The sequence below is a fragment of the Ambystoma mexicanum genome, chromosome 13 (genome assembly GCF_040938575.1).
Source record: "Ambystoma mexicanum isolate Mex_15411 chromosome 13, UKY_AmexF1_1, whole genome shotgun sequence".
Classification (NCBI taxonomy): Eukaryota; Metazoa; Chordata; class Amphibia; order Caudata; family Ambystomatidae; genus Ambystoma; species Ambystoma mexicanum.
The window spans coordinates 23,758,215-23,784,669 of record NC_090938.1 but is presented as its reverse complement, the minus strand read 5'-3'; positions in this window follow the sequence as shown (position 1 = coordinate 23,784,669).

The window sequence follows — 26,455 nt, the reverse complement described above, 5'->3', positions numbered from 1 at the left end:
AACAAATGTCCACTTCTACAATTAAATTAATTACCAGTGTATTCAGTCCACATGATGCGTAATTCTTCATGGGTAATTTGCAAGTGCAGCAATAGCACATGAGGTAATATCATGGCAACAAACCATTCATGGCGGCAAGCCATAAAACAAGAACTCGCTGACCGCGGGTTAGCTCAGGTGTGCAGGGACTGTCAAGGAACGCGTCACACACACACGACGTCATCTGCCCTATATAATTCATTTTTAAAATGGTGCATGCGAGAAATTCTGTGCGGACACCAGATTGAGGGCTGGGACCTTCAATGAGGAGGTGCCTGACATGGACTGGGTTATCCTTAGAGATTTGTGGTAAGAGCTTATGAGCTTGAACAATAGGAAGAATACATTCTGGACAGGATGGCAATTTAGCCATATTGTATTCTCATCTCTTGATAAAGGCAGAAGATTTTTAATTAACTCTACATTTGCAGGGAATCCCATGAGGGCACCATATCAGTTTGGAAGCACTTATCTGTGATCCAGGAATCGAGGAAATCACAACTGGATCGGCTCACTACATCTGACTTTATTTCCGAAGACCTTTTCAGCCTAACATAGGGTGTGTAGCACTGGAGGTACCTCTATACACTTTTAAGCACATCTGTATACAGTTCATCTGGGAAACCTGAAGCAATTGTTTGTTTGTTTGTTTGTTTGTTTTAATCACTTGTAATGCGCACCAGACCCGGAGGTTACCGGGCGCAGCAGTACAGAAAATGCGAGACTTAAGTTGCAGGTTACAGATAATGTACAGTGACGAAGATAAATATACAATTATGACACGTTACAATAATGTACAATGATATACATGTCTATACAAATATATACAGGTTATGCGATGACTGGAGGGCAGAGATTATGTAGAGCAGGCCGGCTAGGTGTAAGTGAAGCTGTAATGCAATGGAGTGCGGTATAGGGTAATATAATGGCCGGCTGTAGCCAAGCTAAATATACATAGACCGTAGGGTCAACTAGGGGCCGGATGAACTGGCGAGGAATAGGTCCTGGCAAGCTTGCTAACACTAATCGGGGGGGTGCAAGTGTAGTGGCGGCGCAGTAGCCAGGTGGGAGCTGGCATGGATGCTGGTGTGAGTGGCAGGTCTGCACTGGAGGTAAAGGCATTGGGTGGTTGCAGGTTGACTAGCTTTTAGGAGATTGATGTAATTCAATCTAAATTTCAGAAAGGGCTGCTCTTCACGTAGGGTAGGTGACAGTGAGTTCCAGAGTTGGGCTATTGTACCTGGAAGCTGCTTCCTCCGGCCTTGGACAGTCTGAATCTCGGTGTGATGTGGCTGTTGGCATTGGAGGTTCTTGTTGGCCTAGTAGAGCATCTTTTAGTGACTGTATCGGTGAGATAGCTAGGAGCAGCATTATGCAGGGCTTTGTGAACCAATGATGCCGATTTTAGGTGGATTTTATCCAGAGTGGAGAGCCAGTTATTTTGGCACCTAATATGCGATATGTGTAGTCTTTTGGGTACGCCAGGAGCAGCTCGCAAGGCGTTGTTTTGAAGGGTTTGTAGTCTGTGTATGACAGATTTATTGGCACCAATGTAAAGGGCATTGCAGTAATCCAGCTGAGATAGGATTAGGGCTCTGGCTAGGATGATGCAGTTCTTATTAGATAGGAAGTGTTTGCCAGCTCTAATAAGTTTGCAGGTGTAGGCAGTGGCTGATGCCAGGGACTTCACCTGTTTATCGAATGAGAGGGTGGAGTCCAGGTAGAAGCCAAGCATCTTCACTTCCTTGGACACCTTGATGGAGTTTCCATCAATCACGAATGAGGCATAGTTATGGCCTAATTTTTTTAAGTTGGCATGAGTCCCCAGGATGATAAGTTTTGTTTTATCATCATTCAGGCATAGACCGTGTGAGACAATCCATGCCTGGATGATGATATATAACCTATTCACCAAGGCCAAATCCTTGTTGTAATCCCCAGAAAGAGGGAGGAGAATCTGGGTATCGTCTGCATAGTTTGTGTAGGTGATACCAAGATAGTCCAGATCATCAAAAAGGGGCTTAGTGAATATGTTGTATAGCGTGGGGGAGACACAGGAGCCCTCTGGGACCCCACATGAGATGGGGATCGGGTCGGCTGCTGCTGATGGGGAGAACACTCTCATCGTCCTATCGCTGAGGAACGACTCTATCCAGGTTATGGCCTCTTTAGAAAAGTGAGCGGCCGAATCCAGGTGGCTGCAAAGGACCCCGTGGTCCATGAGGTCGAATGCAGCCGAGAGGTCCAGCAACAGGAGGAGAGCCATTTTGCCTTTGTCTCGCAGGACGTCAATCTGAGCCTTCAGATCGATGAGGGCTGTCTCAGTGCCGTGTTGTGGCCGGAATCCAGATTGGCGTACTCCTAGGAGCTTGTGAAATTCCAGGAATTTTTTAATCTGATTGTAGGCAATGTTGTCCAGGATTTTGAGCAAAAACGGGACCGTCGTGATGGGGCGATAGTTTGTGGGAATAAGTGGGTCTAGGGTTTGCTTCTTAATCGGAGGGACTACCCAGGATTGTTTTAGATTAGTCGGTACAATACCTGTCGCAAAGGAGGAGTTGACAAGTTTTGAGATAAATGGGGAGAGGTCTCTGGCTGCGTCTTTTATAAACTGGGCAGGGCAGGGGTCACCCTGGCAGTTAGATGGCTTAAGGGCCAGGATGACCTTCTCGACCTCAAGGATGGTGACTCTAGAGAACGTGAAGCGTGCAATAGTGCCCTGTTCCTTAGGAGGTAGTACTGTATTGGCGTTGCTGGACTGGAGTGGTAGACTAAGGGTAGCCTTTTTCTTAGATATTTTGTTTTGGAGCATCGTTATTTTATTAGAAAGTGCTTGTTGGATATTCGAGCACCATGTTTTATCTTTAGAACATATGTCTGGGACGGGGATAGGGGACTCTAGTTCCTTGAGGATAGTGAACAGTTCTTTCATGTTTGATTTGGCATTCGCTATGCACGTGTTATAAGAGTTTTGTTTGGGCGGATAGATTTCTTTTTTGTATCGGGAGGAGATTTCTGTGAGTCTGATTTTATGGTCGTTAGAGGGGGATAATCTCCAAGCTGATTCACAGCTTCTTTTGAGGAGTCGTATGTCTTTTAATTCCGGTGTAAACCATTTATTTAAGTGGGCTTTGGGTTTACTTGGTCTAAGTTTTAGAGGGGCGATGTTATCCAAAGTGGTTAACATAATTTAATTGTATTCATCGACCAATGTTTCTGGGTCTAAGTGATCTGCTAGTTGGTTGAGAGTGGGTAGGATAGCAGGAATCACGTTCTCCTTCGTGATGCACTTTTTGTTTCTTGTAGGGCAGGGCAGGGCCATGATGGGTGCAGGTGTGATAGATCTGGAGGTCGATAATTTGAAGGACACCAGGAAGTGGTCTGTCCAAGGTTGTTGTGAGATGGATTTGATGTTGACTGTGCAGTTGAAGTCTGCTAGCCAGTCAAGGGTTCTGCCTTTGATATGGGTACGTTCGAGCGTTCTTTGAGTTAAACCCAAATCGGATAGTGAATTAGCAATGATGCTTGTATTTTTATCTAATGGGTCATTGTAGCCCAGATTGAAATCGCCCAATACCAGTAATTGTGATGTAGTTTTCATGTTGTTGGCGAGTAAGTTATGGAGATCCTCCTCGAAAGTCCCGGTGGGTCCAGGAGGTCTGTAAATGAGGTGGATAGATAGTGTCTGAGAGCTCACGAGGGGGATTTTAATGGAGAGCGCTTCGCAGGAGTCTAAGCCTGAGGTAAGTGTAGTTCTCATATCTAGGCTAATCTTAGCAATGATGGCAATGCCGCCGCCTCGCGTGCTGATTCTGTCCTGTCTCAATATAGTATAACCAGCTGGGATTGCTAATGATAGGAGGGGGCCTGCAGCGTCGTGTAACCAGGACTCTGTAATGGCGAGAAAGTCCAATTCCAAATTGAGGGAGAAATGACACACACCTTTACTTATTAACTTTTAGAGTCATTTGGACTTTTCTATTTACAGTCAATTACACCTTTATTATACAGAGAGGACCACACACATAGATTTAGGCTAAGTAGCTATTCAGTCATCCTAATCTACTATCGTGTATTTCTCTTAACCTCAATTGGGAATCTTGCTTTCGGGTACGCTGGCTTTATCAAGTCGCTAGGAGTAATTCATTCTTCATACGTTTTGGAAATAGGCCTGCCAAAGCTGCATGAACTGCTTAGAATTCTCAGATTAACTTTACATTAAGTAGATTATAATTCTTTCCTATGATGATTGGGATTGTTTTAGGAATATCTGGTGATTTGACGATGATGGATAACTTTTAGAATATTGAGTCTCAACACAATGTGACATGGCAAAGGAAAAAAAGGTTTTCTGACATGTAAAGATGTTATTCATTGGGAACATAAAGTGGCCTAATACTAGGACGTATGTTTGCACATGCAAGTGATTTAACGTTAATGTTTCTTTTTTTTTCTTTCCCCCACCCTCTTATTTTCTATGCCCCTATTTAGTCTCTCCTTCTTTTGATGCAAATTGACCACTAACAAAGGTTTGTCATAATTTGACAATTTTGTATGGTTATTTTCTGGCATGTATATATTTATTTGATTGTCTTTGATGTGATTGGTTACTCAAAAGGATTTTTTTGCCATGAAAAAGATCAAACTGGTCGAAACACGTGTTGGCAAACTTCAGTAACTACAAATTTGTTCAATAAACTAGGTTAACATATCCAATATTCTATGTTTCCTTGTGCAGTGTGGCAATAGCACTATATTCACTAGTTTGGGACAAACGCATTTGAGCTTGGCACATGTTTTGTAAACACATTTAGTTGTGGTTATGAATATGTTAGTGTAGTTGTGATAAAAATAAGTTGTAAACTGAAAATGTAGAACAATAGAAATAATTTCACTGCTTATCAGACCCTAAAAACAAGCGATTGGTGTCAATCATACGAGGTTACAAGTTGAGAAAGAATATAGCAAAATGAGATTCCTCGATTGTATATAATAAAACAGCAGGACAGTGAGAATCGATAGAACTGTAGCAAAGGAGTAAAATGAAAATTATTACGTTGGATTGAAAATTGTTTTGAAGAATTTTTCGGGGAAGTGGGCGGTGATTGATGGTGCTTGCCCAAAATCATTTTTGTTATGTAATTGATTAAAGTGATAGCAGAATAAAAGGTCTGGTAAGTATTGACAGATTAAAACGACTTGTCATCATGGAGAACACTCCTCTTCTACACTTGTGCAAAACATTGCAGAGGTACACACTGTAAGAACCCTGAGGGTATTCTCCTAAGTAAACCCAGAGAATCCCTTATTCAGGTGGCCACACAAGGGCGGCGCACTCAGATCCCAACCCTGGGGGCGGACGAGCGAGGGAGCATCACCTGGGTAGGGGAACCCGGGTTCATGCTTGGGGAAATGCACCAGGCGAGACACAGTATTACACCAGGGAGGAGGACGAAGTCCTTGAGGCCTTTATAGGCTATTCCAAATTAACCCCCCAGTCCCCGCAGTCATTCTCCCTAATCAATATCCAACAACCCCTCCTTGGCTGTGAAACGAAGTAGGAACCTGAACAACATTACGGTGGGTGACTACATCTCCTAGAGTCCCTATTTTACGGTTACCTACCCAAGTACTCCCAGTCATTCCTCTCCCCGTCCCTCTGATTATCATTTTCGGAACTCCCAGTCAACTGTGACAAAACACTATAGTTCCCACAATCCCTCCTACTCATTTCACAAAGCCTACAAAACCTAACCCTTCCGTCATCACCACAACACCTAGGACGAGTAATATCATTTCTTATGGCACTTTTCCCCCATCCTGCCCGGCAAGATATTTAGAAACTCTACCCCCACCCCCTTTCCTGACACGAACACTTTCTAATACCGTGAAAGACAACGGACTAAAAAAAAAACTGTTAACCTGATGTCCCAACACCAGGGTCAGGCAGAGTCAGGCAATTGCCAATAATTACACACACCTGACGGCCCGTTCTCTTCCCCATAGGGATAAAAGGCAGAGCACGAGAGCACATACTGAGCAAGGCCGAATGCACGATGAAACAGATACACTGGACCGGCAGTTCAAACGGAGGAGAAAGGTGGCGAGACCTGGAGGGACGACGTGGGGGAAACTGCCATTGCCCTTGTCAACTCAGATCCGCAAAACCTCTGAAAGGGAAATCATAACACCGGTATGTTCAGCTGCCGTGTGATGTGACAGGTATCAACAGCACACAGGGCTGTCCTTGACTCCCGAGACAAGAAACTCTAACAGTTCAGCACAGCCGGTGAGTTGGAGAAGACAGATAGTGAACCAAACTGTGCTGGGCCCAGGATTGCAGGCAGCAACCTTGTTGAACAAAGAACTTGTGTAATTGAACTTTAAAGAAACCCTAGTAAAAGGTTCAGAAGCAGAGTGGTCCGGCGTCGCGGGGGGCGTTCATTCGAAGGAGTCTGAATGAAGCCTTTTTGGGTTGTGTATTTTTTGTTGAAACTACAAAAACCAAGAGGCCTTAAGAGAGGCCGGTATTGTAAAAGTAAAAAGAGAATATCGAGGCTGAGAACCCCAAAAGGAAATACACCAACACGGGCTTACAAAGATACACATATCTTTATTCTACAACTGATCAGTTTTCAAAGGACAAAGTAACAGATAGCTATCAAGCCCTCAGTACAACACAGCGAATACCAGCCCTATTCGGTGTGTGAAGTGAGTGGGGCTGTACATCAGAATATTCGTACTTTTTATACAGTTTTGTAACATGTTGTTCAGCCCCTCTGTACGTTAATAATTCCCAATCTAGGGTTCGTGCCGAGTTCACCTCTGACTCGCCCAGCAATATGCATATGGATCACCTTCAGTTTATATGTTCAATAAGTCACAATAGCAACAGTATATTCTTAGATCTAACATAAGCCTTAGCACATATTTTAATGCAATGTAGTTCAACAAGTGTTCATGTTTAGTATTTACACAACATTGTGCTTAATATATGCTCACGGATTAGTATCGTTGGCACAGGTAATCCTCGACCTATAGGTCAACGAAGGACAAGGTCTCAGTGCATGACCCTAACATTTGGCCTACGGGCAGTTTAAGCATTAACATGCATACAGAGGTCAAGACGGCCATGTTACTAATAGAAGAACACTGTCCTCCATTTTAGAACACAAGGTGACTTTGGAGCGAGAATCAAAATGGCGGATGAACCTAAAATGGCGGCTAAATCGATCTAAGGTCAGAACCTTGAAGCGTGGATTTCTTCGCAGAGCGACTGGGCTTAGGCCAATATATACAATAAAGGAGGCACAATATGATTTTCCGTTCAACAAACCCTCCTTTTGGCCTAAGACAAGTCCTATACTACTTCTAGTTACTTTACGAGTAACTCCACGTCTCAACATCCATACATCCTGAATCACAATCAGAGATATCAATTGCCATAAAATCAGTTACTAAGATTTCTTTCAACACATATTCATTGGAGTTCTTGTCTGGGGCATATACCTTGCGTCCTAATGTACCCATCGCCTGTGCGCAACATCCCCCTAGCATCGAACATATACCAGGAAGACCTTGTATACAACAACAAAGAAACAACACAACTCCTAAAATGATCAGCAAGTCCGAAAGTAGCTTCCAACCCCAAGATCGTAAGAAGTCCCAGAACCAAGTGCTAAGATCCCAGTTTCCCTCGGGAATATGCACTTCTGAATTTAGGACATGCAGATTCTGTATTGCCTTGAAGATAGTTGGGGAGGAATCTGGCACGAAAACACAGCAAGCGGACCCCACTAATTTACATACCCCTCCAATTTCAGCCAGTATGACATCTAATGCCATCCGGTTCTGAAGTGCTACTAACCTTATTGCTTTCTGTTCTAGAGTCATATTATAGAGTATGTCAGTGGTCCAGTTGATGATCCTCTCCAGTACTCTCGCTAGTCTCCTGAGATCTTCAGAGTTCATTATTTGCCCCCAAAATGGCACAAAGGATTTCGCTACATCGCCTAGAACTTGTGCTGAAGTGTCACCACGAGCCTTTGAAATTTCTACAGTACTGGCTATGAATACCCTGGGTAACAGAATCCCTAAATAACAAGTTCCCTGTCAATCCCTGGGTAGCCATGGAAATGCTACATTACCGCAAACAAAGTAGACAGGTTCGCCGACATACAAAGGTCTGTCCTCACCAGTCAAATTCGCAACGTTGGCGCAACCTTTAAAATCACCCATTGACTGATTACCATTCCTCTGTATGCAGAAAGAAACTGAATCAGGACTATGGTTGATAGTATAGGAAGGAGGCGCGGCATCCTTATTGCCTATAGGAGCCATCTTGAAAGAGATCAAATATTGAAAGGGACGGGACAGTCTATCGGAAGGCCTAATAGAAGCAACGTTAAGCTTACTCCTATTTGCAAAGAGCGAACATCCCAAGGGAGTCAGAACACTTTTTTCAAACTGGTTCAAATTAGTCCCATCAAAATTCCCTGAGATGCAATCGTTCCAGCGACCAAATAATAGTGCTCTAAGAGAAGCATAACATGCAGTTGTCAAAGGTAGAGGATGAATATACCAACCTAGCCCCTTATCCCCGTGTTGCGGTAAATGTGAACAGACCCAGCAATTAGATTTGTTAAAAATGGCATGTGTAGCATTCATGATGAGTAATAGTGTATTATTATGATAGCTCTGTCAGTGCTGAGAGTCTCTAGGAGATAGAATGTGCAGATACACGAAAGGAGTAGAAACAGTAGGTACATTTTCAGTAGGCAACAAATTCTCAAGCAGATGTACTTCTTCTAGATACCAGAAACCTAAAACAATGACTATTGTAAAACCAATTAACATTATCACAAGACAGCAATATGTTTTCGGGGCCAAACATTTAAATGTTCATTTCCGTAGCTGGTCACACAGCCTTTTCCCTTTTCCATACGAGCAAGAGCGGTTGCAGGCATTGTAGTCTTCAAACGAATGCACCAGTGTTATTAGCTGGCGGCCTCCAGGCCGAGCGTTTTCTTAGTCCTTCCACAAACCCTAGCCAACAGAATCCCCTTACGAACAATCGATTGGGCCAAAAGGCAAGCCCTTGATGACTTTTTCTTCTCTGAACGCACAGCCGAACCGTGCCGTAGGTCTATTTTCTTGGACTCAGATCGTACCTTGTGATCCCTGGTACTGATTGATCCGTGACCAACGTGTTGTCACTTCCCGCTGGAAGCGACGAATCAGAAGTGGAATTAGATGCAATATCCGGAACAGTTTCCGGAAACAAAACTGTTGGAGAGTGTGAAGGCAGAATGGCTGTTTTCCCAGGCCCCACGGGCTCAGGGAGAATCTCTGATGCACTCTTGATGCTGGTTGCTGTTTTGTGGTTGTTGGTTACACCACTGGTATAGGAGTTCTGTTTCTTCTGTATCGTGTGGCACTGGGTGTGGAATCCTCTTGGTGTGCGTCGCGTGGATCCAATTCTTCCGGCCTGCTACCCGCACGGCAGTCTGTGTGACCAGCAGGACTTGGAAGAGGCCCCGCCAATGAGGTGCGAGGCAAGAAGATCGCTCAAAGGACTTTACAAGGATCCACTCCCCAGGTCGTATGCTGTGACCGGGACCCTCGTATCGTATAGGTAAAGCCTCTCGCACCTGGTGATAAATCAAATACAAGTTTTTAGTCAATTGGCTTCAGTAATCTGAAAGAAATACATTTTCAACATTTCGCAAAGAACGACACTTCGGAACATTCCAAATATTAGCAGGCCTCCCCATAACCACCTCGAAGGGAGAGAGCCCAGTCTTAGTTTGAGGGGTTGTTTGCATTGATAACAACACGATCGGTAAGGCGTCCGGCCATTTTAGTTTGGTGCCAGCACACGTCTTAGTCTGTAATCCCGTAAATATCTGCAGAATTACAGCAGTGATAAAGTGTGGACCATTGTCCGACCAGATGACTCTTGGTAACCCAAATCTCGGGAAGTATTCCTTTAACATAGTCTTTGCAGTAGTCATGGCTGAGGCGTCTTTGATAGGAAAAGCCTCAACCCATTTGCTAAAAGCACAGATGACGACTAGCACATACTTTAGATTATTGTAATGTTCCATCTCAATAAAATCAAAATGGATGACCTCGCAGGGAACAGAATGCGGACCAAAACTACCCCTAGGAGTTGATGTGCCCTTTCCCACATTGTGCTGCAAACAAATCATAAATTCCTGAACAAAGCGTTCAGCTACTGAAGATTTTGTCATTTACCCATACTTTTTGCAACATTTTCGTGATTTTACGAGCACATATGTCTGTGGGACCATGGGCCATAACAACCATCATCATAATATAGGCGTCAGGAAGAAGCCACTTCCCTTCAACTCTGTCCACCCAACACCCATCATCATCAAGTTTCCCAAGCCCTGAGCCCATTTCTTAGACTCTTCTAACATGGCGTCAGCTTGGATATCCCTTACGGAACCAATACCCTCATCCATAGTACAGGCATTTGTGGCATTCCTTGAAGTATACATGTCTGAAGAGAGATCAGTGGCAGTCTGTTTAGCTATCTGATCAGCAAAAGCATTCCCTTTTTCCTACATCATCTACAATCTTCTGATGCGCTGCGCATTTTACGATAGCTAGTTGAGTAGGGAGTGCAAGCGCTGAGAGTAGCCGTACTATCAAGGAGCCATGCTGGATTTTTCGTACCATGTAAGGTCAAGAACCCTCTTTCTGACCAAAGTCTCCAAAAGTTGTGAACCACCCCAAAGGCATACTGACTGTCAGTGTATATATTTACTGCAAGCCCTTCGGAAAGTTCACAAGCTCGGGTCAATGCTATAATCTCTGCGGCCTGCGCGGAGTTATGCGTGATTCTCTTGGTTTTCACGACCGTGCTCAATGTAGTGATTGTATAAGCAACTGTGGATGTACCACCCGGGAGTTTGAAGCAGGAGCCATCGCAAAACAGCTCCCTTTGTGGATAGTTCAAAGGAGTAGCTTTCAGATCAATTCTACCCTTTGTCTCTTGTTCGGTAGTGTAAAGGCAATCATGTGACTCTCCGTCACTGCAAGCAGTACCTTGCAGAAAAGCTAATAGTTCAGCCGGATTAAGAACACAACACCTCTTAATTTGTATGTGTGGTGCAAACAAGATCAATTCATATCTTGTTAACCGTGCGGAAGTGAGGTGTTGCGTTTGAGTTCTGTTCAGTAGAACATCTACAGAGTGAGGTACCATTAGGGTTAAAGGATGGCCTAGGACCATTCCCTCACTCTGTTTTACAGACGCAGCAGCAGCAGCGACAGCTTACAAACATCTTGGCAAAGCGCATGCTACAGGATCAAGGGTGGAAGAAAAGTAGCCGCACAGCCTATTCTTCCCTCCATGTTCCTGCGTTAACACAGCCAAAGCACATCCATCACATTCATGCACGTACAACACAAAGGCCTTTACATAATTTGGTGTTCCCAAAACCGGTGCCGAGCACAATGCAGTCTTGAGCAAATGAAATGCACGCTGGTGCCCCGTGTTCCACGGCAATGGTGAAGAAATGCCCTTCTTCGTCAGAGCCAACATCGGCTTAATCACTAGTGAAAAGTTGGGGATCCACTGCCCACAGTAAGATGCCATACCTATCAAGGCTCTAACTTCCTTCTGTCTATTTGGGATAGACATGCTAGTAATGAGTTTTATCCGTTCAGGTGTCAACCTTCTTCCCTCCTTTGACAGGAGATAGCCTAAATAGGCGACCTCCTGACAATAATATTGACATTTTTTAAGCGAAGCTTTGTGTCCATGTTTAGCCAGGTGAATAAGCAAGAACACAGTACCCTCTTTACAGGCGCTCTCTGAGTCAGCAGCTAAAAGCAAGTCACCGACATATTGAAGCAACGTACAAGTAGAGGGCAACTCAAGGGTATCGAGCTGCTCTTTCAAAGCCCTACTGTAAATACTAGGACTTTCCGTGTAACCTTGCGGTGCATGGGTAAAGGTAAACGAACGTCCCCCTAAGGTGAACGCGAACAAGTATCTACTGTCTTTGTGTATCGGAATACTAAAGAAAGCATTCTTTAGATCCACAACACTAAAGTAAGTAGCTGAAGCCGGGATCATAGTTAATATCGTCGTCACATCAGACACAATTGGAAATTGTAGGGCGACGATCTTATTGATTGCACGTAGATCAATTATGAAACAAAAAGGAATTGCATTATCGCCTTTTTTGTACATGGGCAAAATCGGACTATTGCACAAACTACCTGCAATTTCCTCAATCACCCCTTGATGCACAAAATGGGAGACAATGCATTTCAAAACTTGCTCACCGTCAGCCGAGATCTTATACTATGGAATACGTGGCAACTTTACTCCATGTTTCAAGACAATTTTAACAGGTTTCGATTTGCAAAACACCGACATCATTGTCGTCTATTGCCCATAAACACTCTGGAACATCACTAAATTCCAGCAGCAAAGGTCTGGTCAAGAATTGAGAGACAGAAAGTTGCTGTGGTTAAATCGTCACACGCACTCCATCAGAAGAACAATGAATTACCGCATTTAATTCCTTCAACAGATTCAACCCCAACAAATTCTCTCCACAATTGGTAGTCAAAAGGAATGGACAATGGTCCATAAAGGGACCCAAAGAAATAGGTACCGGCGAAGAAACAGGACAAACAACTGGTCTACCAGAAAACCCTACAGAAACGTTAGTTTGCCCTGAAAGTGGAATGTTTGGAGCCCGAGAATGATCAATGGAACACTTCTGTGCCACTGGATCTATCAAGAATAGATGTTTCCTATTTCCCACTAACATTTCAACGTAGGGACCTTTCTGATTAACGGGAATAGGCATTGGTTCCAAACCCTGCTTCGGGCAATCCTAGCGAAATAGAATGTCATTGAAAGGAAGTTCTTCAGAGAGGTAAGTGGCATAAGGATGATCAAAAATGTTCCTATTATCCACACTTATGCCTGATTGTCCTGCGAAAAAGGTTGCTGTGAATCCTGTGATAACTGACCTCTACCAGAGCCCAATACACCCGGGCGAGTTCTGGATCGTCTACCCATATTCCCAAATGTATTATTTGACCTCTGTCGGAGGATCGGGCATTGTGCACGCCAATGACCCTCTTGTCTACAATAAGCACACTGGTTAATGTTTACAGAACCCAATGTCACACCTTGGGGTAGATGGCGTGTTTGGGATTGCTGGCGCCGTAATCCGCCATTGAATGTCCCTTCATGTTTTCCCGAACGACCTGTGCAGGTCTAGCCTTTTCTGCTTCGCGCAGGCAGCCGGTAGTTCTTATTCCCCTACTTCCGGGTTACGTGCGCGTTGCAACGTTTCCTTGGTTTCGCCTTGGGTTGCCTTCGCTCTGTGCTTTCGCCTTCCGTGTGGTTTTCCGCTCTTTTCCTCTCTCGCTCGGTGATCCCCTTCCTGGGATCATCCTCTCTTTTGCTCCCCTCCTCCGGTGTTCCTGCCTTCTCTGTTCGTTTTGTTGTTTCCCCTCTTACCTTCGCTTCGGATCTCGGTCCGCCTCTTTTTCTTTTCCTTGGCTCCTTGTTCTTTTCTCCCCTGCTCTCTCTCGTGCTTACCTCCTCCTCCTTACTGGCTGGACCCGCTGATTACCTGTGTACCGGAGCCCGGCTTGCTTACGGACTCCTCTGCCTCCTGACCTGTGCTGCTTTGCTCTTCTGTGTACCAGTTCCCCTGCTCCTCTATTGGACTGCCTTTGCCTCCCGTATTTGTTTCTGCCTGCCTCCCTGTGTACCGGACCTTTTGCCTGCTTACTGGATTGCCTCAGCTTTTTTAACTGTACCTTCTTGCTCGTCCTCATGAGATCCATACCCTTGACAGCCTTCAGGTCTCCTTCTGCCTCATCGGACATCATCCACGTTCCAAGGACCCCGGATCTTCCTACATCCGTCCGAGCACTTCACACAGGGGTTTTTTGTGCCTTTGGCTTTTTCCCCTTTCTCAGACAGTCACGGAGGATCGCCCACCGTCCCACCTATACAGTGGCACTGTGACATCCTTCCGCGGTCGTCCCTATCTGCATAAAAAAAAGGAGAGGCCCGGTAGCAAAGAGAAAAGGAAACCCAGGAGGAAAGATAAAGGTGAGGAGGAAGGGGAGGGTTTTGAGACGGAGTCTTCCTTTGATGAAGAGGACATAGCTGACCCTTGTGACAGTTTGCCTGGATATCAACATGGCTACACCTCAACAGATTCAGGAACTTGTAGCCGCTGTACAGAACCTCAACTTGGAGGTACAGAATCTTAAGGGTGGCAACACAACCTTACAGCAGCGAATAACTGAGTGAGAGCGCCCTTTGACAGATTTGCCTCCGCTCCCTTTGGTCTCTGGAAAATTCGACAGAGCACCCAAAAGGGTCAAAGAATTCCTGGACGCTTGTAATCTACACTTTTCATTTCGTGCCCAGACCTTTGCTTCAGATCACTCCAAGATTGGATTTATGATTACCCACATGACCGGTAATGCCCTGGCATGGGCTACCCCGCTGGTCAACCAAGCCGACCCTGTTTTGCAAGATTACAGCGCCTTCAAAACCTTGTTACAACAGACTTTTCTGCGTACTGAGAGTGCCTTCTTAGCATTCGAAGACCTACTTGACATTCGTCAAGGCAGTTCCAATCTACTCACCTACATCACGACCTTCAAGCAAGTCGCAGCAGAAGCAGGATGGCAAGAACAAGCACAGTATGCCATCTTCCAACGTGGTCTAAGAGAAGATCTCAAAGACGAGTTGGCCCGGATAGCCCGCCCTACAACTTTTTGATGATCTTGTTACTGCTGCCCTTCGTATTGATTTCCGCTTGACAGAGCGCCGGGTGGAGAAGAAGAAGTCTAAATCTTATGTTTCTCATCTGTTGGACCCTCTTCCTCCCATTTCTTCCTCTACCTCGCGGCCTAACCAAGAAGAACCTATGCAGATAGGTACCACTCAGGCCCCTCTTACTCCAGAAGAACGGAAGAGGCGTAGAGAAGGGAGCCTGTGCATGCACTGTGGGGCTTCCACACATCTACTTAGAGACGGTCCTGATGTTCCTCCCAGACGATCGGGAAACGATCGCCCTCGCTAAGTGTTAGGACTCACTTCCGAGGGGCCTTTACAAGTCCTTATGTCTCTCTCTCCGTTTCTTCCCCGAAGACAACTGAAGATTCTCGCCTCATGGTTCTCTTTGTGACCCTACAAATGGGCGATTCCGAGATACAGTCTCAGGCCCTACTGGATTGCGGAGCCGCTGGCAATTTCATGGATACTCATTGGGCTGCCCAGAAGGGAGTGTCTCGTATCGCCAAGGAGGAGGATCAGAAGGTGGAGGGTGTTGACGGGGAACCTTTAAGCTCTGGCTTAATAACTCACACCACTGAAGAAATTGTCATGTCTACACAGCAACATACCGAAAAGATTGCCTTCAACATCATCCGCGTGGCTCACTTTACTCTCATCCTTGGTATAGGCTGGTTATGGAAGCACAACCCCACCATTAACTGGACTAAAAATCTCCTTAGCTTCCACTCCGCCATCTGTAAGGCGGAATGCCTGCCTGAACCCAAATTCGAAATTGTGAAGACAGCAAGCTGCTGTGAGTCCAGAGCAGTACACTGTCTGCCAAATCATCTGCAGGAATTTACTGAGGTAGTCACCGAAAAGGTACCTTTGGATCTTCCCCCTCACCGTTCGGAAGACTGTTGCATAGACCTCACTCCCCGGGCTCTTGTTTCTTTTTGTCAGATGTTCCCTCTTTCTATCGAAGAAAGGCGTTACCTCAGAGAATATCTGGACAAGAATCTAGCCAACAAACTAATCAGGCCTTCAAAGTCTCCGGCTGGAGCCTGTTTATTCTTTATACCCAAGAAAGAGTCTCAAGAATTAGGACCCTGCATAGATTATCGGGGCTTGAATAAAGTAACCATCAAGGACCGCTATCTCTTATAACGGAGATCATCCAAGCCGTCCAAGGATCCACTATTTTTACTAAACTAGATCTCAGGAATGCTTATCATCTGCTCCGGATCCAGGCGGGGGATGAGTGGATGACGGCCTTCAGGACTCCGTTTGGACTTTATGAATATCAGGTGATGCCGTTTGGGTTAGTCAATGCCCCCTCCATCTTTCAGCGTTTTATGGACCGACTCTTTTCAGATCTACTAAGTCACACCACCATAGTCTATCTTGATGACATTTTGGTATTTTCTAGATCATCCAAAGAACACGAGGAGCATGTCAAGGAAGTCTTCCAGCGACTAAAGGACAACCATCTTCTCAGCCTCCTCCATCTCTTATTTGGGATTTATCGTCTCTAGCAAGGGGATTTTGGTGGATCCCCGGAAGGCCACTTCAATCTTAAATTGGCCTTCACCTAAGTTTGTCAAAGAAGTGCAGAGATTTTTGGGTCTCGCAAACTTTTATCGGAAGTTCATCCCAAACTTCTCCCAAAAAGCTTTGCCCACAACCTCTCTGCTCAAGAAGTCCTCGGTTCCATTCTGTTGGTCTGCTACTGTTGAGGACAGCTTTCTTCTTCTCAAAAAAGCCTTTTGTTCTGCTCCTATTTTACGTCAGCCTGATCAGAAACTTCCCTTCATTGTGGAGACTGATGATTCCTCAGCTGCTATTGGAGCGGTTCTACTTCAGGAACACCGGAATAAAGAACATCCCAGCTCTTATTTTTCCAAGACTCTCAGTGTCAGTCAGAAAAACTATTCTGTCATTGAACGAGAGCTGCTCGCCATGAAGTTGTCATGTCTGGAGTGGCGACATCTACTTCAAGGGGGCGAATATCCCTTTACGATCAGGAATGACCACACGAATCTGCAAGTATTAAGACAGTTTGAGTGTTATAACACTTGGCAAGCAAGATGGGCACATTTTTTTGCACAATTCGACTTCAACATCACATACATACCAGGGGAACAGAACTTAGTGGCAGACGCTCTTTCCCGCTGCAGTGACTAAACCGCAGAGATGGAATACGCTAAGGAACTTTTGTTTCCCATACCAAGTGCATAGGGGTACTATCCACATTTCTAAAACAAGTCAGGGAAGCTTCCGGAGGAACGTTTGAAGTAGAACGACATCCTAAGGGGATCTCTTATGACATCAAGGATGGATTCTACCTGGAGAAAGACAAACTATACCTACCTTCACCTGCCCAAAGGAAGATGGCACTTTACTGGTGTCATGATACTAAGATTGCTGGACACAGAGGAATCAAGGGTACTCAGGACTACCTCCAGAGGTACTTTTATTGGCCAAACATGAAAAAAGACATTGAGCAGTACGTCCAGTCCTGTATTGTTTGTCTCTGAAACAAGGTGCCTCATCAGAAGCAAATAGGATTGTTAGAACCTGATGCCATACCTACTGGACCTTGGAATACCATTTCGACAGATTTTATTGTCGAATTACCCCTTCCCAGGGTTGTACATTTATCATGGTGGTGGTGGATTCTTTCTCTAAACTGGCTCACTTCTCCCCCCTGTCAGGGGTCCCCTCCGCAACCAAAATGGCAGAGGTATTTTTGAAGGATGTATTCCGGTTATACGGGATACCCTCTAAAATTATTTCCGATCGAGGTAGTCAGTACACCTCTCGTTTTTGGAAACCATTCTGTGAAAGACTAGGCATTGAGAAAGCGTTAACATCAGGCTTCCACCCTCAATCCAATGGGCAGACTGAACGCCTCAATGGGACTCTCGAGCAATATTTGAGGTGTTTTAATAATCAACAGCAAGATAACTGGGTCTCCTTATTGCCCTTGGCCAAATTTTCTCATAACAATTCTACCCATTCCACTCTTGGCATTAGCCCCTTCTTTTGCACCTACGGTTATCACCCGCATTCCATTCAACCTCTCTCGATAACCTCCACTAACATACCCTCTGTCGATACTTTCCTTTCACTCATCCAAGAAGTCCATGAGAAAGCAAAGATGAGCCTCCAGGAGGCACAAAATCGCTACAAGAAGCAAGCAGACAGACACCAAAGACCGGTTCCCGAGTTGGAAGTGGGTTCCCGAGTCATGATTTCCACAAGATACTTGTCCCGGTGGGTACATCCCTCTAAGTTGTCCCCTAAGTATATAGGGCCTTATAAGATTCTACACAAAATAAACCCTGTGGTCTTTCGTCTTCGACTCCCTGCAGGCCTTCGGAGAATACACCCAGTGTTTCATACATCACAGCTCAAACCCTTTCAAGAAGATACTTGGTCCCGCAGACCTATGCTCTGCCCTCTACCTACAGACACTACACAAAAGGAGTATGAGGTGGCCCAGATATGTTACTCAAAGTATCACAGGGGTAGACTAGAGTATCTGGTATGATGGAAAGGGTACCCCTGGTCAGAAAACTCCTGGGAGCCTAAATCCCACATCAATGCTCCCCTTTTGCTATGCAAATTTCATCATTTTCATCCCGGTAAGCCCGGGGGAGTGTGTCTCAGGAGGGGGCATACTGTCACACCTTGGGGTAGATGGCATGTTTGGGATCGCTGGCGCCGCAATCCGCCATTGAATGTCCCTTCATGTTTTCCCCGAACGACCTGTGCAGGTCTAGCCTTTTCTGCTTCGCGCACGTAACCGGTAGTTCTTATTCCCCTTATTGCAAAGTTTCCTTGGTTTCGCCTTGGTTTGCCTTCGCTCTGTGCTTTCGCCTTCCGTGTGGTTTTCCGCTCTTTTCCTCTCTCGCTCGGTGATCCCCTTCCCGGGATAATCCTCTCTTTTGCTCCCCTCCTCCGGTGTGCCTGCCTTCTCTGTTCGTTCTGTTGTTTCCCCTTTTACCTTCGCTTCGGACCTCGGTCCTCCTCTTTTTCTTTTCCTTGGCTCCTTGTTCTTTTCTACCCTGCTCTCTCTCGTGCTTACCTCCTCCTCCTTACCCGCTGGACCCACTGATTACCTGTGTACCGGACTCCGGCTTGCTTACGGACTCCTCTGCCTCCTGACCTGTGCTGCTTTGCTCTTCTGTGTACCAGTTCCCCTGCTCCTCTATTGGACTGCCTTTGCCTCCCGTATTTGTTTCCGCCTGCCTCCCTGTGTACCGGACGTTTTGTCTGCTTACTGGATTGCCTCAGATTTTTTTAACTGTACCTTCTTGCTCGTCCTCCTGAGATCCATACCCTAGACAGCCTTCGGGTCTCCTTCTGCCTCATCGGACATCGTCCACATTCCAAGGACCCCAGATCTTCCTACATCCGTCCGAGCACTTCACACAGGGGTTTTTTTGTGCCTTTGGTTTTTTCCCCTTTCTCAGACGGTCACGGAGGATCGCCCACCGTCCCACCTATACAGTGGCACTGTGGCATCCTTCCGCGGTCGTCCCTATCTGCATAAAAAAAAGGAGAGGCCCGGTAGCAAAGAGAAAAGGAAACCCAGGAGGAAAGATAAAGGTGAAGAGGAAGGGGAGGGTTTTGAGACGGAGTCTTCCTTTGATGAAGAGGACATAGCTGACCCTTGTGACACCCAAGGGGGCATTACCTGTGGAACATACAGACCTCTAAATTGTGAATTACCCCCTCTAGGGCCTCTAATAATTTGCTGTAATAATACTTTCGTCTTTAAGTCTACTTTTCTCTTCTCGACCCTTTCTTTTTCATTATTGACATGATTCTCATAGTACTGAGCCATGTGCAGTACTTCTGATTGAGACTTCACTTGCCAAGCGCTCTCAGAAGACATAATTTGCGACTGGATGTCAGGCAGCAATCCACGCACAAATTTGTCTACGAATAATCTTTTCCCAGACTCTGCGCCCCTAAGTCTTGTCCACTGAAATCTGAAAATACCTGTTCGTACCGATTAAAGAACTCGGTAGCACCCTCAGACTTCCCTTGGACACAGGCAGTAAGCTTGTCCCAAATAATTCTCTTTTCAGGAATAATAGTTTTCAATTTCGTAACTATTCTGTCAGGGAAAGTTAGTATCACCTGAGGCGGTCTTTCACCAGCTGGCCTTTCTCCATCGAACCTAACTATGTTAGTCCATGTATCTCCTAACCTTGGCACATCATCTACAGTTCTAATCTGTTTCCACAAGTCGACAGGCAGGAGTACAGGAAATAACAAGTCGATATCACTTAAGGTGAATACCGATGATTGCAAAACAGACTCTATTTCTTTGTATAACCTTCTCAGATTCTTCCTAATGTTGGGAATGGATTGTTTAATGGTGTTCACTTCCTGTCTCGAGAACGGGACGTGAACAAACTGTGAAACATAATGTTCAGGAATTTCTAGAGCAATTGTACCTGCTACAGCATCAGCGAGAATCTCTACTTTTGGGACAAATGTCGGAGGAACCTCTCTCATCGGCAACTGAGAAGTTGGCAACTCTGAGCGCTTACTAAGCAACAGAGCCAAATCGAGCGCTAAAGCAGCCGAAGAAGTGTCAAACGAAAAAGCTCTCTTGTAAATACTCAATAACTCTGCGGGACAACAAATCTTTCTTTTTACACACTCATGCTGTAAGTATTCTACCATTACCTGTATCACTCTCCTCTGCATTTCTGGCGCATACTGACTATACGTGTCATATACTTCAAAGGGAGTTATCGTTCTGTCTTTCGTGCAAATCCGTGTTTCCTCAGTTATCGATTTACGACAAGGAAGGAACCGTTTCTGGACGAACATAACATCCAAACTATCTCCATCTTCATCTTCATTCTGTAACCTTTCCAGCTCCCTTCTATACTCAAGTACCCTCTCAACATGCTCTTGCACTTTCTCCGCAGTGTCTCTAGAAAACGCCAAAATATTTAGATCCCTCAATCCTTGTGGAAGATCTGTATCATTTAGTCTGTCCCACATTACACATAAATGAATCCCTAAACCCTCAATAAAAACGTTTTTCTCAGGAGAATTGTCTATATTAGAGAGTGTGGCAAAAACATAAGCTTGATCACCCTTCTCCATGCAATGCTTAGCCCACGCAGTTAACTCACGTTTTTTCTCTGGTGACACAGTATTGCAAGTGACGACCCTCGATCCCGCTCCCCGGTCTACTACAAGTGGTGTAAAATCACTTGGAAGAGGGAGAGTAGGCAAGTTCAACAGAGGTGCTATCACTGGTACAACAGGTAAAGGTGGAGGAGCAGGTGGAGGAGCAGCGACAAAAGGAGGACCAACCATACGGAGGTGGCGCAGTGGCACCAGGCCTTCGTTCATTTAATAATTTATCAATAAGGTCATCAGAAACATGAAAGTCTTTAGAGGGATAGATCTTCTGGATACCAAGTGAGAAAGCCCTATCCATATTCCTAGTTGACTCAGACTGTTTATTTTGGTCATATAACAATTCTTTTTTGGCGTTCGTCTTATGACGGCGTGCATGTTTTTCTCTACACTTGAGCTGCTGTAAAGCTTCTTTTTTCCAATTCTGTAATACGTCAAATGCTGCAGGTTTAGCCTTTTTCTTCAATAATATAGATTCTATGTACTCAATACGAGGGATTTCAAAAATACCATTGATTGGCCACTGAAGTTCGGAAGCATGTCTAGTTTGTCTGTGCCAAATATCATTAAACACTATACTACCAATGCCATGCTTACAGTACATAGTACAAGCCGGCGACCCCTCCTGTGGCGCCGGACGGCTAAGTTCCAAAGATTGTCTGTCCTTGCGAAATAATGCCCTGAAGCAGGCAGACAATTTCCCAGGCACATCAGAATACTGGTGTTACCTGGTCGATAATTGCACTTGCAAGTGTAATACGCCAAAACCAATTATCAGGATACTTAAGAATCGGGTCATGACTCACCTGATCAAATCGTAAGGAGGTCCGATCGGATTTCAAAATTTTCTAACAAATTTTACCTCGTGTTTGGTGATTTCGGCAAATCTGCCCGCCTCGATATATGGACCATCGTCAAGATGCCGACTCGGACCGCGTGCTCACCGTCCAGGGATCGGGCCGTGCAGCTCTGCTGAGGTGTCGCTTCTCATTCAGGAAAGGGGCCCCCTTTATGCCATCCGATCCCGGTCCGATAGCCGCGTCACCCTTCAACGAGCTGGCATCAATCTTGAGGGTCCCTATTCGGGTGCCATCTGTAAAAGTAAAAAGAGAATATCGAGGCTGAGTACCCCAAAAGGAAATACACCAACACGGGCTTACAAAGATACACAGATCTTTATTCTACAACTATCAAGACTGTCAAGATTCTCAGTATTATCGCTCTGAGTTTCCAACTCGTCGGTCCCACTTCCCTCCTCCGACTCCTCACCTGATGAACTTGAGTCCGTGGAGTATTGCGGAGCTTCTCAATACTGGTGGCCGGTGGAGGCTGTAACCCAACCGCGGAGGGAAGCCACAGCGGCCGCTAGCGAACAGCAACCTCCGTGGCTCTGTCGCCGCAGGCGGGCGAAAAATAGGGGAAAAAGCCAAAGGCTTAAAAAACCCCTTCGATGGTCCAACTTGCAGGCGGAGGAGGTAGAACATGTATGCAGTCCAGGAAGGGCCAGAGTGGAAGGTCCGGGGATGCGGCACCACGGTCAGAACGCGGAGCCCGGGAGGACCAGGGAGAAACAGGTAAGAAGAACGGGAGAAGGGAATGAGAGTGCGGAGGAGGTTCCGATGGCTGCAGGGAAAAGAGCAGAGTAGCGACAGGAGTCGCCGGAGTGGGGAAAAAGAAGGAGAGAAAAAGCACAGACAGCGTACAGCAACCAGAAGCGAGGAAAAACCCACAGTTGCAATGCGCTGTTCACCTGGAAGACGCGGAGTAAGTCTTCCGGCAACAGCGACGTCATCACGTTAGAGACGTGCAAAGACTAGATCGCTTCTCAAGCAAGAGGAGAACCGTGTACATCCTAATGGCCACTCCAACGGAACAGCCGCCACAATCTCCATGCGGTGGATCGCATGACAGTATGCCCCCATCTGAAGGAGACTCCCCCCGGTTTGCCCGGGTGAGAGGTGTGAAATCTACGGAGTAGTCTTGGGGCATGAATATGGGACAAAGGTTCCCATGAGTCTTCCGACCTAGGGTATCCTTTCCATCCGATTAGATATTCTAGTCTCTCTTTATGGTATCTAGAATCAAAGATGTGAGAAACCTCGTATTCACCGTCTTCAGAAGTGGCTTGCAGATGAGTGTGGTTCGGTATGGAGTGTCCATTAGGTGGAAAAAAAGGTTTGAGTAGAGAAGCGTGAAACACCGGGTGGATACGTTTAAGATTGTGTGGAAGTTGCAATTTGTAAGAGACAGGGTTAATTTTGGCAAGGATGGGAAACGGTCCCAGATATCTAGGAGAAAGCTTGGAGGGATGTGCCCAACGGGCCTGTTTGGAATTAACACATTCCATTGACTCTAAGACTTTAAGGTTCTTGTGGTCGGTGCGAATAGTAAACGTGTGACTTCCTCCTGGAAGAAGATGTCTCCAGGTCTCACATGCTTGTTTCATCACCAACAATTCCTTTTCTAAAACAGAGTAGTACTTTTGGCTTGTCGTTAAGGTCTTTGATAGATAAGCTATGGGATGTTCTACACCTTCGAAGGTTTGGAGAAGAACTGCCTCAATGTCTGCTGCTGAGGCGTCTGTCTCGACAATGAAGGGTTGTGATTGGAGAGGATGTCGGAGAATGGGAGCAGAACAAAAGAGAGTCTTGTGATGTGTGAAACTGTCTTCTGCCTTAGATGACCATAGGAACGGAGAAGAGCTCTTCTTGAGGAGTGATGTGATTGGAAGTACTACCTCAGAGAAGTTCTGAATGAATCAACGGTAGTAATTAGCCAACCCCAGGAACTTTTGGACCTCTTTCACAGAATTTGGCGATGGCCACTTTAGGATGGCAGTGACTTTACGTTCGTCCATAGCTAGTCCTTCATGAGAGAGGATGTATCCAAAATAGGGTATGGTGTTTACCCCAAAGACACACTTTTCCAATTTGGCCTTTAAATGATGGTCTTGAAGGCGACTCAGGACTTCTGAGACATGGGTAATATGTTGTTCGGGATCCTTGGAGAAGATAAGGATATCATCCAAATATATTACAACCGATACAAACATCATGTCTGAGAATAAACGGTCCATGAACCTTTGGAAGATGGCTGGCACATTAACTAATCCAAAGGGCATTACCCGATATTCATATAACCCGAATGGAGTGCGAAATGCGGTCTTCCACTTGTCTCCTTATCGAACTCGGAGGAGATGGTAGGCACTTCGTAAATCAAGTTTGGTAAAAACTTTGGCTCCTTGCACTACCTCCAAAATATCGGAAATAAGGGGCATAGGATACCTATCGCATATGGTTACCTTGTTAAGTCCTCAGAAATCAATACAAGGTGTTAAGTCTGTGGAATCCCGTTTGGGAATGAAAATCAGTGGCGCCCCTGCGGGGGATTTAGAGGGCTGGATAAGACCATTTTGCAGATGACTGTCTAAGTAGGATCAAAGTGCTTTCCTTTCGGTGTTGAAGAGAGAAAACATGCGCCCAAACGGTACCAGGGCTCCGGGGATCAAGTCAATAGCGCAGTCTTCCAGTCGATGAGGTGGAAGCTCTATTGTGGGTTGCTCTTGAAACACTTGTTGATAGCGAAGGTATTCTGTTGGTAAGGTGTGAATCCCAACTGACAGAGACGGTGTAGAATTTGTAGTTTGGATATTCACCGTACCCATGGGTAAACCGCACTGTTTCTTGCAATACCCTGACTCAAAGGCCAGGTGGTTGTTGGTCCAATCTATCCTCGGGTCGTGACAGCGAAGTCAGGTTATTCCCAGAATAATCTGGAAATGAGCTGCCCGTATAATGTCAAAGTCCCTGTATGTTGAGTTGTAATGCCCCATTCGAATGTGTAATGGGCCCAGAAGATAGTGGGGTACCATCAACCCCTTCCACCTTCTGATCTTCAGACTTTTCCAGGCGTGGGATTACTTTACTGGTGGCCCAATGGACATCCATGAAATTGCCGGCAGCACCACAATCGAGTAGGGCCAAAGCCTCCTCCCATCTTCCTTTTATGTGTACTTTAACCCCTATCACCATGAGACGGGAATCTTCAGGGCTGTTTTGGGTAGGAGAGGAAATCGCAAGGGAAACATAGGGACGAGTGGTGGTTTGAAATCCTCGCTAGTTGGTCCCTCTCAACTCCGAGGATGTCCGTTTCCCGACTTGCGTACTGCTAACTCCTCACAGTTTGCTATCGAGTGCTTGTCTGATGCACAATATACGCATAAACCTCTTTCTCGACGGCAACGTCTTTCTTCATTGGTAAGGGGTCCTCGGGTCGTCCCAATCTGCATTGGCTCCTCTTTCGGGTGAGTGGAGGAAGAGGGAAGGACATTTGGTTGAGTACCCTCGAAAAACGTCCGAGTCTTGTATTTGCACCTCTCATTCTTCATACAAGTGGTATTCAATCTGGAGAACCGCGGAGAACGGTTCTGAGAGAGTCTGGGGTCTTGGCATGCGGGCAAGCTCATCTTTGATCTCTTCTTTCAGACCCCTTCTGAAAATCACATATTGAGCTTTTTCTGGCCAGTCTGCCTGGCCAATCTGCCTGGGCAGCTAAAGTCTTGAAGTGAGAGATATAAGACAAAACCTCCATAGACCCTTGATGTGCATCCAGAATCTCCTCACAAGCTGCATACGTGATTTCTGGATGTTCAAAGGTCTGTTTGATAAGGGTGCAGAATTCTTCATAGTCCTGAAGGGCGGGTGCATCGCCTATGGCTAACGGAGTAACCCAGAATAAAGCGTTGCCCACCATGTTAGATACCATAAATCCTACTTTAGCCTTGCTGGTGCCAAAGAGGACGGGTCTGTAAGTGAAATACAATTGACAGGAGTCCAGGAATTCCCCCACCTTTCTAGAGGATCCGTCAAACTTGCCAGACGATAATGGCATTGTGGGTAGTTCCGGTACCTGGGGGTTCTCTCTTGTGGTCATTACAAACTGAAAGGGCCTGAGAAAAGGGTGTCTGTGGCTTTTCGATAGATCCAGACGTACGAAAAGGGGTAAAATTATTTAGGAGAACCAGTCAAAAACACCAGAACCTATATTACATCCTGAACGACCACAAGACAAGTGGGATATGCGAGTGTGACAGCACAAAACATGACATATGATGGAGCACCATTTAATAACTGTAGAGCAGACATATGGAGGGCACTTAGAGTAAAGTATCCTGATATGGCACACATGGACACGATTATGACAAGGGAAATGGGTGAGAACGAATTTCCTGTTGCTTATATTCAGGAGGTTCAAGAACATTAGCGTCTTGAGACGAGAAAACCGTGGGATAAAACCATAGCATTATTTTATCATATTTTATGTTAGGGACTGCCCGAGCCAGTGCAAAGGCAGATGAAAAAACAGCTAGGGATGGAAGCAAACCCATGGCCAGAAATACAGTTGATTATTGTATATCATTGTTGATTGTTACAAGAACAAGAAAAA